This window comes from Calypte anna, chromosome 3 (genome assembly GCF_003957555.1).
Source record: "Calypte anna isolate BGI_N300 chromosome 3, bCalAnn1_v1.p, whole genome shotgun sequence".
NCBI lineage: Eukaryota > Metazoa > Chordata > Aves > Apodiformes > Trochilidae > Calypte > Calypte anna.
Window position 1 is genome coordinate 4,524,441 of NC_044246.1, and position 15,973 is coordinate 4,540,413.

The following is a 15,973-nucleotide window of genomic DNA, read 5'->3' on the forward strand; positions in this document are numbered from 1 at the left end:
TTAATGCATGGTCATAGTTTTTTTGTCAGCACATAGATATGGATCTGATATGCTTATTATAAGAAAAAAAAAGGGGGGGGTTGGTCAGTGAGTAACTTTCTAGCTGCTTTTATACCATGCTTTATGTACTTTCAGTAATTTCTTATTATTATAAGAAAAAAAAAAAGGAGGTTGGTCAATGAGTAACTTTCTAGCTGGTTTTATACCATGCTTTATGTATTTTCAGTACTGCAGTGGTAAGGTTGTATAAGCAACCAAAACAAAAAAAAACAAACAAAAAAGGATTTTTGAAGCCCAAGGAAAGGGGGGAGGACTGCAGAGTAAGAAGTTTAACTCACAGAACAAAACTAGTTTAGAAATAAAGTTTATATATAAAGTAATCTCATCTTCAAATGGTTTTGCTCTGATCAAGAAAAAGGTTCCTGGGACTCCAGGCTAAGTTTTCCAGTGCTGCCAGGCTAAGTTTTCCAGCTTTCCAGAAGCTACATGTGCTCCTGAGGCAGGTGGTAGTGTGAGGCATCAGTCAGACAGATGTGTGTCCACAACAGCATCACAACTACAACTCAGCACTTGTAGCATTTGCTGCCTTCCCCCTGGACCACTCCACAACATTCTGCAGCCTGTCTGCTCTTCCTCCTCTTAAACCATTCTTCACTGATCTCAACAGTGCCATTTTTCAAGCTTGCTTTTCATACCAGCAAGTGAACTGTAACAGGTTTGCAGCTTTTCCAAATAAAACCAGGGAGCTGTTTGTCTGAGCTGGATTCTCTGCTAAACTCACTTCCTTTCCAACCAGGACAAACTGTACAAAGCACATCCACAAGGCTATGCAAGTGCTCCTTTGTTGAATCCCTGATCTTTTCCTGAGGTACTCAAAGGGTTAGCAGAGTTTATTCATCTCCCAGATAACCTCCCCTCTCCTCTCTTTCTGCAGAGCAGGGCAGGGTCACCCAGCAGAGGTGACAGGAGGTGGATGGGCAGGAGCTGGCCATCACCTGGATGGAGGAGCAGACAACCACAGGGATCCCCCAACTCGCTCTGCCCAGCACAAGCTAAGGGGGTCTCACCACTTTTCAAGGCTTTAGCTCTGATATGCCAATAACTTGATATCCTCCTGTCTCAGCATGAAGTGGCAGACAGCCTTTGGGACAAGGAAGAATTTCAGAGCCCTGAAGATAACCCTGTGCTGCCTCCCAGCCCACTTAATGCTCATTGATGCCATGGCAGAGTTGGAGTTTTTGCTGAAATTAAAGCCATAGAATAAGTTGTTTCTCATAGAAAGTCACCGTGGTGTGGTGGTTCAAGGGAGAACCTTTTAATTATAATCTGAGATCATAAGGATTGGGCTAAACTGTAAGAAGTATTCTCAATGACTCTGTAAGCTCATGGGATTCCTCCAGGCTTTTCAACTAAAATTGGATTTGCTGTCCCTGAACCCATCTGAAAACATTTTCCTATTTTTATTCCACCAAAAACATGGTTAGGATTCTACAGAGAGATGTATACATCTTAAAACGTTTGTCTACTGTAATAATTTTGTTCATATTTAAAGACAATTATACTGGTGAAGTACAAGACAATGTCTTTTGTTATTTTTTTTATTTTTTTTTATTATTATTTTTAACTGAAAATGCTGCTACCAGATGTCTGTATCTGTGAAGCTCTGGAAATGCAGCAGAGCTCAGAAAAACAGTCAAGACCGCCCTGTTCCAGTTCTGTCCACGTTTTAAACTTTGTACCATGGAAAGTTCAAAAGCTTTTTCCACATTGTTTGTGAGGTTTCTCCAGAGGGAGTATTTCTGGCTTTGGTTAGAAAAGAACTCCCTGTCTTGCTAAAGATTGACAATTATGTACATTTTTGGCCTCAGACTTAAGCAAGCCAGCAGGCCCTGGGGGTGCTGGAACTTTAGATATGGACAGAAAGTTACTTTTAAAGGACATTTTTTAAACACTCTTTGAAATCCACTCATTGATTCAGTGATAAGCAGTTTGGAAAAAAAAAAAAAAATATATATATATATATAAAACCCCCAGGTTTTGGTGCAGAGCAGTCTTCCAGCATGAGAACAAGAGACTCCAACATAAAGTTTCTCCAGTTCTTCATAGGTCCAGTCATAACATGACCTTTCACTCTGCCTCTGCTATCTGCTTCCTGTCCCTGTGTCATCATGATTCAGCAGGGTGACATGCTGAAAGATCATCAAGGTGGAAAAACAATGGTGAGCAGTGTTAGGGTGATGTGGCCTGCCATGGTTATTTTGTGTGTACCTGATTTATTGCACATCATATTTTCTCTTTCCTCCTCTTTCAGCTGCCAGGCACGTAGTTCCCTCTTCTGCCAGCACCTGGCCTCGTGTTTGGGAAAGAGAACAGGGATGCACCTGGGGTGTGGGCAAGATGGACAATTTGCTCTCTGCCCCTTGGCTTGGGAAGCTTGAGAGCTCCTCAGCTGAGGCATTACAATGTATCCTATTAGCTAATGACATTCAGTCTCCTGTTTTACTTTTTTTTTTTTTTTTCATGATTCCCTAGAAACTATTACCCAGAGCTCAAGGGAGGAACTCAGAAACTGTTCCTGAAGCTGTAAAGATGTATCTGTTAAAAGACTGGACATTTTATCCTCAGTGAAGATGCAGTTTCTTTTCCCTTTCTCCAGCTGGACAGTAGAATTTCTGCTATCTCTAAACTTTTTCTTATTAGAATCACAGAATCCTAGAATTGGCTGGGTTGGAAGGGACCTCAGAGATCATCAAGTCCAACCCTTGATCCACTCCCGCTGCAGTTCCCAGCCCATGGCACTCAGTGCCACATCCAGTCTCTTTGGAAATATCTCCAGACACGGAGAATCCACTACTTCCCTGGGCAGCCCATTCCAATGCCTGATCACCCTCTCCAGAAAGAAATTTTTTCTAATCTCCAACCTAAACCTCCCCTGGCACAACTTGAGACCTTTTGTGCCCTCTTGTCTTGCTGAGAGTTGCCTGGGAAAAGAGCCCAACCCCCCCCTGGCTCCAACCTCCTTTCAGGGAGTTGGAGAGAGTGATGAGGTCTCCCCTGAGCCTCCTCTTCTCCAGCCTCAACACCCCCAGCTCTCTCAGCCTCTCCTCATAGGGTCTGTGCTCGAGTCCCTTCACCAGCCTGGTTGCCCTCCTCTGGACCTGCTCCAGGACCTCGATATCCTTCCTGAACTGAGGGGCCCAGAACTGGACACAGTACTCGAGGTGAAACCAACTGTATTGAACCAACTGTACCTATAAGAGAGATTCTGAGAAAACCATGAGCTTAAAACATTTGCTGCTATGGCAGGGGAAACCTATCAGTAATTTGAGAGAGGAAGGAAAAGATAGTAGGGACTTTCTGAGCTGATAAGACTGAGTAGGTGTTATTCCTCAGTAAAACTTAGGGGGTTGAGTTTTTAATTTTTTATTTATTTTTTTAAAATGAGGCCATTTCTCAGGAAGAATTGAGGCAGGCTTCGGTTTTGTTTGTTTTCCAAGTGAACAACAGTGTCCTCTCCCCTTTCTTGAACAACAGGGACACAGGATTATAGCTCATGTGTTGTTATAAACTCTCAAGATAGCAAATCTGTCCTGAAGAGCTCACCTGGCTACAGAAATGCACACACACACACAAGTGGTGTGAACCTGAACCCTGAAGTGGTGTGAACCTGAACCCTGAAGTGGTGTGGACCAGAACCCTGAAGTGGTGTTGACCTGAACCCTGAAATGGTGTGAACCTGAACCCTGAAGTGGTGTGAACCTGAACCCTGAAGTGGTGTGGACCTGAACCCTGAAGAACTGTGACTCTGTAGATGGGCTCAGGAAAGCTCAGCACCATGGTCCAGATTCTCCATTCCCTTTTTTGCCAGGACAGTGCCTGTGTGTTCCCATGCACTCAGCTGATGCTTCTCCAGATAAAATGTCCCATTTCTCTTCCTGCCATCACTCCTCTCTGTGTCTCCACTATCCCAAGGGCTTTGTGGTGACTTTTCTTGCACTTCCACCCTTCCCAAAGCACAGGCTTTTACTCTGTGCCCTTCTCTGTGCCTTCAGCCCTCTTTTTGTGCCCTTCTGCAGGGCTTTCTCCAGCTCTGGTACCTTTAAGCCATGGTGTTGAGTTGCTGCCCCCCCAAAAGGGGTTGTTCTGCATGCTCCCTACCCCCAGGTTGCTGAAGCCCTTTGGTGAGTCAGTTCAAGAGAAGAGTTTTCTGTCGGATGAACAAGTTGGATTGGCTGCCTCAGTGGTTTGATGTGGTGCAAGAGAGGGTGTGGACCAGCAGAGCCAGGAGTCAGGCAGGGAAAAGCAGGACCACCCAAGACAGAAGAGTAAGATGACTCAGTCACATCACAGAACCTCACTCAGTTGCTTCTTGTTATATCACTTGACCCATTTCTTCTTCCTCCCCAGTGGAGAGAGGAGCTTTTCCTTTTGGAACTGTGCTGAGTTCTAAAATGCAGGATATTCTGTTCCAGGACAGGATAATGGCTACAAGCAGCTGACTCTGCTATCTGAGGATGTGAGGAGAGGTGTTTTAAGCTATTGATTCTGTGAACAGCCAAGGACTCACATTTTGTGAGCTGCTTTTTTCCCCCCAGGTTTTAGTGGTTGAAAGGTTCTGTCTGTTAATTAAAATAGGAGATTTTGGAAGGGGACAAATGTGGTATTAAAAACTGTGATAATTATTCATGCTCTTGGTGATGATGCTGTGTGTCTTCTTGTTTCCTATGCTAACAATTACACCCTTTGTTCAAATATTCCTGGCCTAATACCAGAATGGGATATTTCAATATGTTGTAAAGCACTTCCCAAGCAACTTACACCAAGGAGAGATATTTACTAATCCAGAATGCATATATATGGTAATTTGAATTCCTATATTAATATGAAAAATGGTCATTTTCCCCCTGTTTGATCTAAATTGACACTAAACTGATCACTTTAATTTGATTTCTTTTAATGGACATTCACCTGGCACAACATTATTAAGGAGTCCAGTAAAATATGACACAGGGATTGTACACTTTACACAGCAGTACCTAAACATTAGGTTCCAAAAAATTAAATTTACCAGAAGTTTGTGCAATCACACTGCCAAATATGAATTATTACCATCTCTTGGTTTGTTCCCAGAGTGCCAGTATGTGCTACAGGGCTGTAATTAGGACTGGGCTGTGTCTAAGTCTTCCTATCATGCTGCATCAGTTTGTCACTCTTGGAATTGCTGCCCCTGAACCTGTTCCTTGCTCACCCAGCTAGCTAATTAGTGACCTAGAGATAAGGTGGCATTTATGGGTACTGAAAGAAATAACCTTTCATTTTTTATGCAGCAGCAAAAAAAAAAACAACCAGGTCAGCAAAGCAATTGACACATTCTTCCCCCACCCACAGGGCCAGGGAAGATGATAATGCTGATCTGCTCAGGAGCTGGATTTCACTTTTTGCATTACTGTTTCATTAGGCTAACAGTGTCTCCCTGGCATTCATAGAATCATAGAATCATAGAATCCTAGGGGTTGGAAGGGACCTCGAAAGATCATCTAGTCCAACCCCCCCTGCCAGAGCAGGGCCACCTAGAGCACTTCGCATAGGAACGTGTCCAGGCGGGTTTTGAATGTCTCCAGTGAAGGAGACTCCACGACCCCCCTGGGCAGCCTGTTCCAGGGCTCTGTCACCCTTACAGGAAAAAAATTTTTTCGAATATTCAACTTGAACCTCCTGTGCTCCAATTTACACCCATTACCCCTTGTCCTATCACTGGTCACCACTGAGAAAAGCCTAACTCAATCTCCCTGACACTCACCCCTTACATATTTGAAAACATTGATGAGGTCACCCCTCAGTCTCCTTTTCTCCAAACTAAAGAGACCCAGCTCCCTCAGCCTTTCCTCATAAGGGAGATGTTCCACTCCCTTAATCATCTTAGTAGCTCTGCGCTGGACTCTTTCAAGCACTTCCCTGTCCTTCTTGAACTGAGGGGCCCAGAACTGGACACAATACTCCAGGTGCGGCCTCACCAATGCAGAATAGAGGGGGAGGAGAACCTCTCTTGACCTACTAACCACACCCTTTCTAATGCACCCCAGGATGCCATTGGCCTTCTTGGCCACAAGGGCACATTGCTGGCTCATGGTCATCTTCTTGTCAACCAGGACCCCCAGGTCTCTTTCACCTACACTGCTCTCCAGCAGGTCAGCCCCCAACCTATTATTTACTCTTTATTTACTCTTCTTTCTTGTTGTTGATTTTGGTTGGGTTGGGTTTTGTTTTTTGGTTGGTTGGTTTGGTTTGGTTTGGTTTTTTTTTTATGGTTGGTTACTTAGATTTTTTTTTAGGGGGGGGAAGAGAGTGTTAACCTCAGACTGTGCCTGGTGCTAGGGCCACGTTCAAGAGTTTTCATAGAAAAACAGCTTTCTAAAAGGGTTGCTCAGATTACACTGTCCTCACTCTCTGATCCAGACAGACTTTGACCTAGAGGGGATAAGCAGAGCCTGGACAGAGACTCTGCCCTCACCTATTTACCAACATGCTGTTGAAATTGGGGTGGGAGGCAACATTCCTCTCTTGTGAAAATGCATCCTCCAATAAAACCCTTCTGCTCTGGGCAAAAGTAGTTAAGGTTTTTTATTTTATTTAAATAAACAGCACCTTATCAATGCAAGAGGCCAAACCTGGCTGGTTCATCTACACACAAAGGTTCCTGTGTCTGTAGATATATCTATTCTGCATACCCAGCCTGGCTCCTGCCTTATTTTAGCCATTTTTCCCCTATTTTAAGAAATATTCCACGTTTCCTCTGTGACACGAGTCAAAGAAATGCTGAATTATATCAGTGTGGAGCAAAACTCAGCAGTGAGTTTGTTAATGGAACCTTATTTTTTATTTAAAAATACCAGCCTCAAGAGACTGAATTTGTTAAGAAAAAACCTGCATGATGAGGCTAAAAAGAGTTGTTCCTCTCTCTTATCTAAATAACACTGAACTGGAGACCTGGGATAAAAATCAAATGAAAATGTAGCTTCATGTCAGAAAATCTGCCCCAAACCTTGGATTTTGCTTTTGTAATCCAGAGGTGGATGAGGCACATCAGGAAGAAAACTTCTTCAGATGTTCCTAAATGCTCTTTCTACCCTACTGCAAAGGTTTAGGGAGTTCTGTATGCAGGGCAAGAGGTAACAAGGTTGTTTCTTTTTGGAAGCCCTGAGAGCAGCCAGATGGGAGCCCTTCCAGAATGCTCTCTGGAAACTTTCATCTGTCCTCAGCACCCTATAAATAGAGGAGGTTTTCATCCCTGAGGAGGTTTTGTAATGCTGGGCTGCAAGGGAGTGCTGAGCTCTGCTGGAGGCAGCAAGAGGAGGGATCCAGAGGGATGTGGTGGGACCAGGAAGGGGAAAGAGGTCTCCTTGAAAGAGGGATGAGGTCTGCAGAGAGGTTGAGAGGAGAATAATTAAGGCTTTTCTTCCCCAAAATGTATGCTGGGGGGAGAAATTCTTTTGGATCTTCCACAGGGACTGTTGCTGGCAGGGTAGAAAATGGAGCCATGGCAAACATCAGCTGCAAATGACAAAGGAAGATGCTTGGTAGGCCTCAGGCAGGCAAGAAACACTCCTGAAGAAAAGATCTTCCACTCTCCAAAATGAATGGAGTAATGGTTTCACAGGGACCAGTGAAAACAGCAAGAAATGCTGTAATTATTCCTGTAGTTAACTAGGTAGAAAATTTTTAATTGCTCTGATGAACATAATATACAACAGAGGAATCACAAACAAACTCTGGAGTAAGTCCCAAACACCTGGACTTTTGTTTAAAAAATATATGTAAGAAGGAAACTATCTGGCTACTACAGAAACTGTAGAAAAATCTGTCCTAACACTCTTATTTTCATTAATGTAGGTCCCTTGATTGTGACAGCAGATTGGGAGATGTGTCTCCCAAAATTTAGCCATGGTATATTTGCTAAGATTTGTCTTGAGCTTGAATGTGGGGCAAAAATTTTACTGGGGTCAAGTTTCAGGTATTGTTTTCAAAAGAGACAACTTTAAATTCTGGATTTATCAAGGAAAATTTCACCCTGACTTCTGATAGCTCAGCCTGATGGTATTACCAAAATCTCTGCTATTATACATTAGAAAGAGAAATACTCAATTATCTGATTGATTATTTTGGGGCAAAATCTGAAAATATAAAAGAGAGGCTTAATTTTGACTAAGTACAGGGATTTGGAGCCAACAAAGTTAATCTGGGAGACAACATTTTGTCTACAGGAGAATGAAAAATGCAGCAAACCATTTTCCTGCTCACAGGCTGCAGATTGGACACACTGAGCTACAGGCAAGTTGTTATTTGATCTCAAAGACTTTTGATATTCAACCCTTAAATGCTTAATGCAGAAACTCTGCTTAATGCAGAGTTTCAGAGTTACGAGAGATCTTTGTTGATGTCAAGATAATATGGAAATGATAATATAGGAACACTGAGCCATTGCCCTGCAAGATTATCATCCCTCTGCCTTCCTGGAAGTGTCATCCAGATAATTTTATTGTTTTTTTAAAGATGAGGGAGTTGTTTTTTTAAAGATGAGGATGCCTTCCATGCCAGAACAATACTTAGGTCTTTCAGTAGTTATGGTAGAGTTTTAAAATCAGAAAAATCTGATCTTGGGTAGTTTAGAATGAATGATACAATGTGCTAGTTATAAGGTGAATTAAAAAAAAAAGCAACAATAAAACCCCACCAAACCAAAACTGATGACAAATTCTTTGGTCATATTTATGGCTTTTAAGTACAGAGTGACAAAACAAGTACTAATGGGAGGGGATTTCAAACAGTAGCATGCCTGAGTTCCCAAACACTTCCCTTGGCTTTTTGATTCCAGTGAGGAAACTCATCCTAGCCTGGACCAGTCCTGAAGGCAGAGTGAAGTTTTCTCTGTGGAAACACAAGAGAAGTCACTCCAGTGCTGGTGTTACCCTCTGAGCAGCTTCACAGGAACCTCAGAGCTGTAGTCAGGACGTGGTGCACAGGCAGCTGAGATGTGAGCAGAGCTTTTCAGGAGATTTTGTTAATATTTTGCTAAGTACCATAATACCTTGCTCATGAATCAGTCTGGCCTCACTGTGCTGGTGTGAAAGTGCCTGAGAAGGAGAGGCCAGAACTTGTTTCCAAGTGGTTTAGTGACTATTAAACTCTTATAAGCCAGCTAAAAGCTGCAGCAAAGAACCTGATCCATGGGTTAGGAGAGTGCAGAGTCTCACCTTCTCCCTCCCTGCATCATATTTCTTATCTAGGTCACTCTGCAGAGCCAGGTTGTTGGTTTACCAGATAATGTTTCCACACGTTGACCCAGATGTGGTGATGACAGGCACATTTTCAGGCTCTTTCTGCAAACCACCAGGGTCCTGAGCCTCTTCCTGGCACAGGTATTTTATCTTCTTGGGTGCCTGGTATGGCTTGCCCAGCCCTATGGCTGGAATTGGCTATACTGACATCTAAACAGCTTTGTAGGTAAAGCCATCTTGTCATCAACCTGTCAAACATAAATTCCATCACTACCCTGCAACTGCTGTGTAATTAAATGTTCTCCTGGTAGGCATGCTCTGGTATAACAAGTTTGTGAGTCATGGCAGCAAAGGGAAAGGAGAGTCCCCCAAAACAAGAATGGGCACAAACACCCCCGTGATTAGCATCTTAGTTAGAGAAAATAAGGTTCTTGTTTGTCCAGAGAAGTGAACACCACATCTCCTCAGAACCCTCCTCTGAGTATCTCACTCTGATGCTCTCTCAGGTACCTGGAGAAAGTGGTTTTGCAGTTCTGAATGACACAAAACTCAGTAGTGCAAGGAAGTGGTTTGTGATTCTGTGTTTTGGGTGTGTGATGCATTGGTTGGAGAATGGCTGAGAAGGAAGGAAGAGGTGACAACCTGCAAATTCTGTGCTCTCAGCAGCTCAACCCCAAACCCACCTATACCACAGGACATGTCCTACAGGTCTGAGGAGAGCATGTCCCTCTCCTTCACATTGCTGAGGTCCCAGCATTTCAAACAGCACCACCAAAAATCTTTCTTCCAACCTGCAAGCACTTGGGTTCATGAGAATCCCTGGTGCAGGGATGCAGCTCAGCACCACCACTGCCTTGGCTCACTGAGGAACACACACACACACCATGCATGGCCAGGATTGTCCCTGCTCTCCTGGTTCTCTTGGTCCTTCCAGCAGGGAGGGACAGTGCCCCTGGCAGTGTGCAGGGGGCCATGTGGCTTTGCTACCCCCCATCTGGCCCTGGATGCTGCTTGTAAGTGAGGGGAAAAGGCAGCCAAGGAGCATCTGGGGATGAGAAAAGGTTGGGCAGATCTGGGGGTCCTCTGGCCACATTGACTCATAGCTCACATCCCAAACACAATGAGCATGGAAAGCAAACCTCAGCTGTTTGAGCTGCAGGGGGAAAATCACCCCAGAGGTGTGGAAGGCAATCCTTAAACTCCAGAATTCCCTGCAGAATTGATCAGAGCTCCCTTGGGCACACACACACCCTGCCAGCTTTCCTTGACCTATTTCCTAGCAATGAACTAAATGCAGACAGACCTTGGGTTTCAACTGCTGGAGCTCACACAGCTCAATTCCAGAGGCTTGGAAGCCTCTGCAAGTTTTGTTGGCAAACCTGGGAGGGTAGAGGGGGTTAACAGGAGAATGGTGATGACCCAGGGTGGGGAATTAACCCTTCAGCTGGAAGAAAACTTGGGTCTCCAGTCTGGTTGGGACCATATGGCTGGGTGCAGAGCCTTGAGAAAGGCTCTTCCTTCCCTTCCTCTCCACTTGCCACCCCAGGAGGTGCTGCAGCTGCCCCAGCAGCTCTTGTCTCTCCCAGGACTGTGTCCTCAGGCATGGGCTGGCCAAACCATGCTGAGCTGGCTCCTCTCTGGTGCTTGCTGCAACACACAGCACAAAAAAAAAAAAAAAAAAAAAAAAAAATTAGGGCTCTGTGCTGTTCCCAAGGATCAGCCTCTGGTGCAGCCCTCTGTTCACCTTAAGCTCCTCATCTCTCTGGGTCCTGTTGCAAATGCTGAATTAAACCCTTAATGCCCCTGAGCAAGGATAGAGGGTTAAATCAGATGGAAGATTAGACTACCTGAGCAGGATATATGCTTAATTAGGGCTCCTGAGCTAAAACTTCAGTCCCAAATGCTCCCAGGCAGCTGGCTACCCCCCTGGGGGGTGCCAAAACTTGCTGGGCAGCTGCCTGTGTGAGTTGCAAGTCCCTGTTCATAGCCAGAGCCTCTTCAAGAGCAGGACACCAACCTCCCTTGGTGGGACATCCTAGCCCAGCAGCAGCAGCCAGTGGCACATCAAACACTTTGCAACCCCCCTGCAAACCTGAGGCAGGTGCCTGACCTGCAGGAAGCAGGAGTGGGACTCAGGCACAGCCTGTTCCTCCTCCTCCAGACACAGCCAGTTTCTTGTTTCTCCCCTTTCCAGTCCTCCAGGCAATTTTTGAGGTAGCCACCAAAGCACTTGCTCGGGGTGCTGGCAGAAGATGGGGGCCTGTGGAAGCAGGAATTGTGGGCTGTCCATGAGAAACATGGGATGTCTGGCACACAGCACCTCCAGTTTGTACATCCCAGGAAGAGGGAAAAGCCAGTAAATAACACTGTCTGCTTGTTTTGGCTCAGAGGACTGGAGATTGAGACTAGGAGTGCTCATATAATTTAATTCCCATTTCTCCTTTATAAACTGTGAAGCTCATGCTGGTTTTTCTGTACCTGTACGACTTGCTCAGTCTTCACAGGCTTCAGTTTGATCTCTTCTTTTAAACCTTGATGTAGCTGTTCTACTTTTAGTCTTGCAAACTATTTTGGGCTAATCCCTACAAGGTATGGTGTTTTTTAGCTAGCCTCCTAGCCAAAACTGTGCCAGAATCTCCTTCTATTTTACCCCGATTACTGCGACATCTTTTCTCTGGTTGTGAGACGTGTGATCTGCAGAATTTCTTCTCTTTGCTTGCCATTTTGTCACCACTTTCCTCTGACATCCTTAGCTCAGAGAAGCTCTCAACCCAGCTCATACAAGCCCACTGAGCTTGTGGTTGATGCCCTTACCCTACACATGCAGCCAGACTGTTTTTGCTGCAGCACAGGTTGCAGCAGGAAGGTGTCCTGCTCCTGGACAACAACTCACCACAAATGAGCTGCAGGCTATGAACTCATTGTTTGTTTCCAGAACCACCTTTCCTGGTGTCCCAAGGCCCCATCCCTGTTGCATCAAGGACCTGCACCACTCCCATGCTGGGCAGGAGAAGCAGGAGCCCTGGGGAAAGGCAGCTGCAGGGTGCCAGCCCTGCCACCCCCACAGCAAATTCCTCCCATCCCGCAGCCTAATTGCTGGGAGCTTCAAGGAACAGGTTGTCAAGAGGAGGCTCTAGGCCAAAGGACCTCATTTTAACACTAAGGGCCAGCAATTTGCACATTCAGGGAACCCAGACCCCCTTCTTCCCTGGGAGAAGCCTGCTAGGATCCTGCCCACACTCCTTTTCCTTCCCCAGCTCTCCTGCTGAGATGTTTTGAGTTATCTGGGGGGTTATTTTAAAGAGCAATTCAGCACTGACCTGCAGTTTTTCTAAGGTACACATTGAAACACTGGAAAGCTGCTCTCAGCCAGCACAGATTGAGTTTCCTCTCATTTTAAACCCTCAGACACAGCTGCTTCTCTTTGCTTCCAAAGCCTTCTGAGTCCATCTCCATCCTGTCCCTAACAAAAATCCCAGGTGAAATCCCACTTTCAAGCAGATGTCTCATACTGCCCCACAACCTGGATTTTTTTTTCCCTGCCACTTTGTACTGTCCTGCTGCCTCTCACTCTCAGGAGATGCTCCCAGGGAACATCCACTTCCCAAAAGTTCCTTAGACCCATCTACAGCCAAAATGCCAATGGCAAAGCTGCTGGAGCCCCAGCACTGCTGCTGCTTTTCTAGGTGGTTGGACACTCATTCCAATAACTTACAGAATACTGCTCCATTTCTCTGCTTGCTGCCAACAAGATTAACTCAGAATTAATCTTAGAAATTAAAATAGATTTACTTAGGCTCTGGGTTGGTGCAGATCCCAAGCCTGATAAAACTAAGGAAAGAAAATATTCTAGATTTTTAATGTGAATTCTGCTGTCTTATTGTCACACAGGCTTTGTCTTGCATGATGATGTAGGGCATCAGTCTACTTTGCTTTCTTTTAAGATAGTAATTTATTTTCTTCCCCAAACCATATTCTAAATGTTATTATTTTACAAAATTGAAAGGCTTGGACATTTTAGCTTGTCTGTGCTAGAAAATAACAATCCAAGAAGTAATCAACCCTACCTATTGTGCAGACAGCATAAAGACATTTTGTAATAGAATAGCAATTCCCAAAGAAGAACTGGAAGAAATTTAGAGTTCTAAGTCACCTCTCTATTATCCAAAGTGGGGCTTTTGCCAGTATAAACTAGTTTGGTTACAAAACATTGCACTTCTTACAGCAATTATTATACTAGGAAAACTAGTAGATCCAGACTGCCTACAAAAACATCACTGCAGCAGCCACCAATATCCTGAGGACTTGTTCTGCCAAAGTCAGTCCAACCATAACTCTTGATTTCATTGAAAGTTATTCCAAGAATGGCTTTGTCCTAGGGGACTGGATTCCCTTTTATTACAAGAATGTAAAGAGCACTTCTAGTGAAAGTACATATTCCAGGAAATCTGTAAAAAGTGATTAATGTATGATTTTGTAATGGTTGGGGAGGGATTGTGAGGTGAAAATGAGTCATTCCTGTCTTGCTGCAGGAATTCTGCCATCCCAGTAAATATCCAGCTTCCCACCAGCCCTCTTGGGTTACATGGGGATGGACAACTTGGGGACATCCTGAGCACCTGGCCCCACACCCAGCCTCAGCTCTTCTCCCTTGGTGAGGTTTCTCCTTCTGTTTCCTCTGCTGTGCTGTGGCTTTTCTAAGCCTGATGGAAATAAAACCCCCATCTTCCTTTTATCAGGAGAGATGGATCTGGACACTGAGGCAGCAACACAGAGGGAAAGGAGGTGGTTGTGAGCTGGGGGTTGGTGTCTTCTCCTACATAACTGGTGATAGGGTGAGAGGAAATGGACTCAAGTTGTGCCTGGGGAAGTTCAGATTGGATATTAGGAAAAATTTCCTTATGGAAAGAGTGGTCAGGCTCTGGAACAGGCTGCCCAGGGCAGTGGTGGAGTCACCATCCCCAGAGGTGTTCCAAAACCAGGCAGACACAGCACTTGAGGACATGGCTGAGTTGGCTGGTGGTGTTGGGTTGATGGTGGGACTTGATGATCTTTGAGTTTTTTCCCAGCCTTTATTATTCTATGAGACTATGCATGCTGACATGAGTCCAGTTTGCCTCTCACCATTGGAGAAGGAAGCAGCTGGAGTGCTGATGTCTTTGGCAGGTATTTTAGCTCCAGCAGAGCTTAAGAACCTGGAAGGGGGAGGTACAAACTACTGTCCCTCCTCTCACCTCTGCTATTTCCCACTCCTGTGATGGTAACAGGACAGCATCCCCAGCTCTCCAAGGTCTGCTTCCAGCTCCCTGCTCACAGCTTGGCTAATTCCATCTTTTTAACCTTGGGGAGGCAAAAGTCAGCTTTGAAAAGAAATGCCTTTGGCCAGACTGACCCAACCAGGTGCCCTGAAGTGCTGCATTCCCTGGGGCCACTCTTCCAAGGGCCACACCTGGGCTGGGCACATCTCAGTCCCTTCACTGAAATTGATGATAACCCATTTTACTTCATCCTGCAGCAGCCTAGGAAGGTGCACACAGTGACTGGACCTCACCTAAGAGGACAGTAGCTCATTAAAATTAATTTAATTCAGGCCTTTGCACTTGTCAATCAGTAGTAGGAAAATACTCCAAGTGTGTGTCTGCCCTATGCACATATTGCTCATTTGTTAAAAGCCTGCTGGTTATTCCCCTTCATCTCTTGCACCCATTTGGGAAAATCTTGTCACCCAAATTACATCAGCAGAAGGAAGCAAGAAGGAAACAAGGACAACTGCATATATTCCATGTGAACATGTGGGGTAAAAAAAACCCCAAACCAAACAAAGAAACCTAAACCAATCAACCAAGAAAACCCACCCAAAAATCCCAAACCAACAACCAACCCCCAAACCTCTGGCTAACTCCCAGCTTCAGCTGCACCAGCCATACCCAGCTGTACTCACACAGCTGCCTGATGCCCCCCAAGAGCAGGGCATGTTCCATTTATTTGGCTCTTTGGGATTAAGTGTCCCTTTCATCAGGTTGGCTTGGATTGCTGTTGCTGTTGTTCATGCAAATCTTCCTGAGAAAGGCTCCTGGGCTGTTGATTACAACAGAGCCCTTTCGACAGCCACTCAGTAGCAAAAATCTAAACCCTTGATGTTGCAGGAGGTGGTTGCTGTAGGTAGGAACTGTTTATTGATCAGAAAGAGATAGGAAAATAGGCATCCTTTACACTAAGGGGTGCTCAATCTCCAGTGTAGCAAGATGAAAGTTATTGCTGATGCCACTTGGGGGAGGGAGCTCCAGCAGAAGGTGGGAGGACACACGTTATCTGATGTCCTGCCTAACATGAGAGCAACAAGAATTACAGTGCTTCTGCTTGTGAAACATCGTGCCCGAGAAGCAGAAGGGTGTGGATTTACCCCCATGTCCTCGCAGGTGTCTCAAGTGGCAGCAGCACAGTTGTCCTGGGGAGGCAGTTCAGATTTGAGGAGGGATCAATGGCTTTCTGCAGGCACCTCCCTCTCTCTGGACCACAGAAAGGAAGGGATGCTCCTCATCTGGGAGGAATCCAGCTGTGTGAAGGAGCAGTGTGGCAGAAACACTGCCTGAAGGGAAGATACTGGTTGATTTGGGGAGTCAATCTTAAGGAAGGCAAGGGGAAAATCCCAAATGATTGGGTCAGGATTCCTCTAGGGGAGGCAAGGGGAGGAGAGC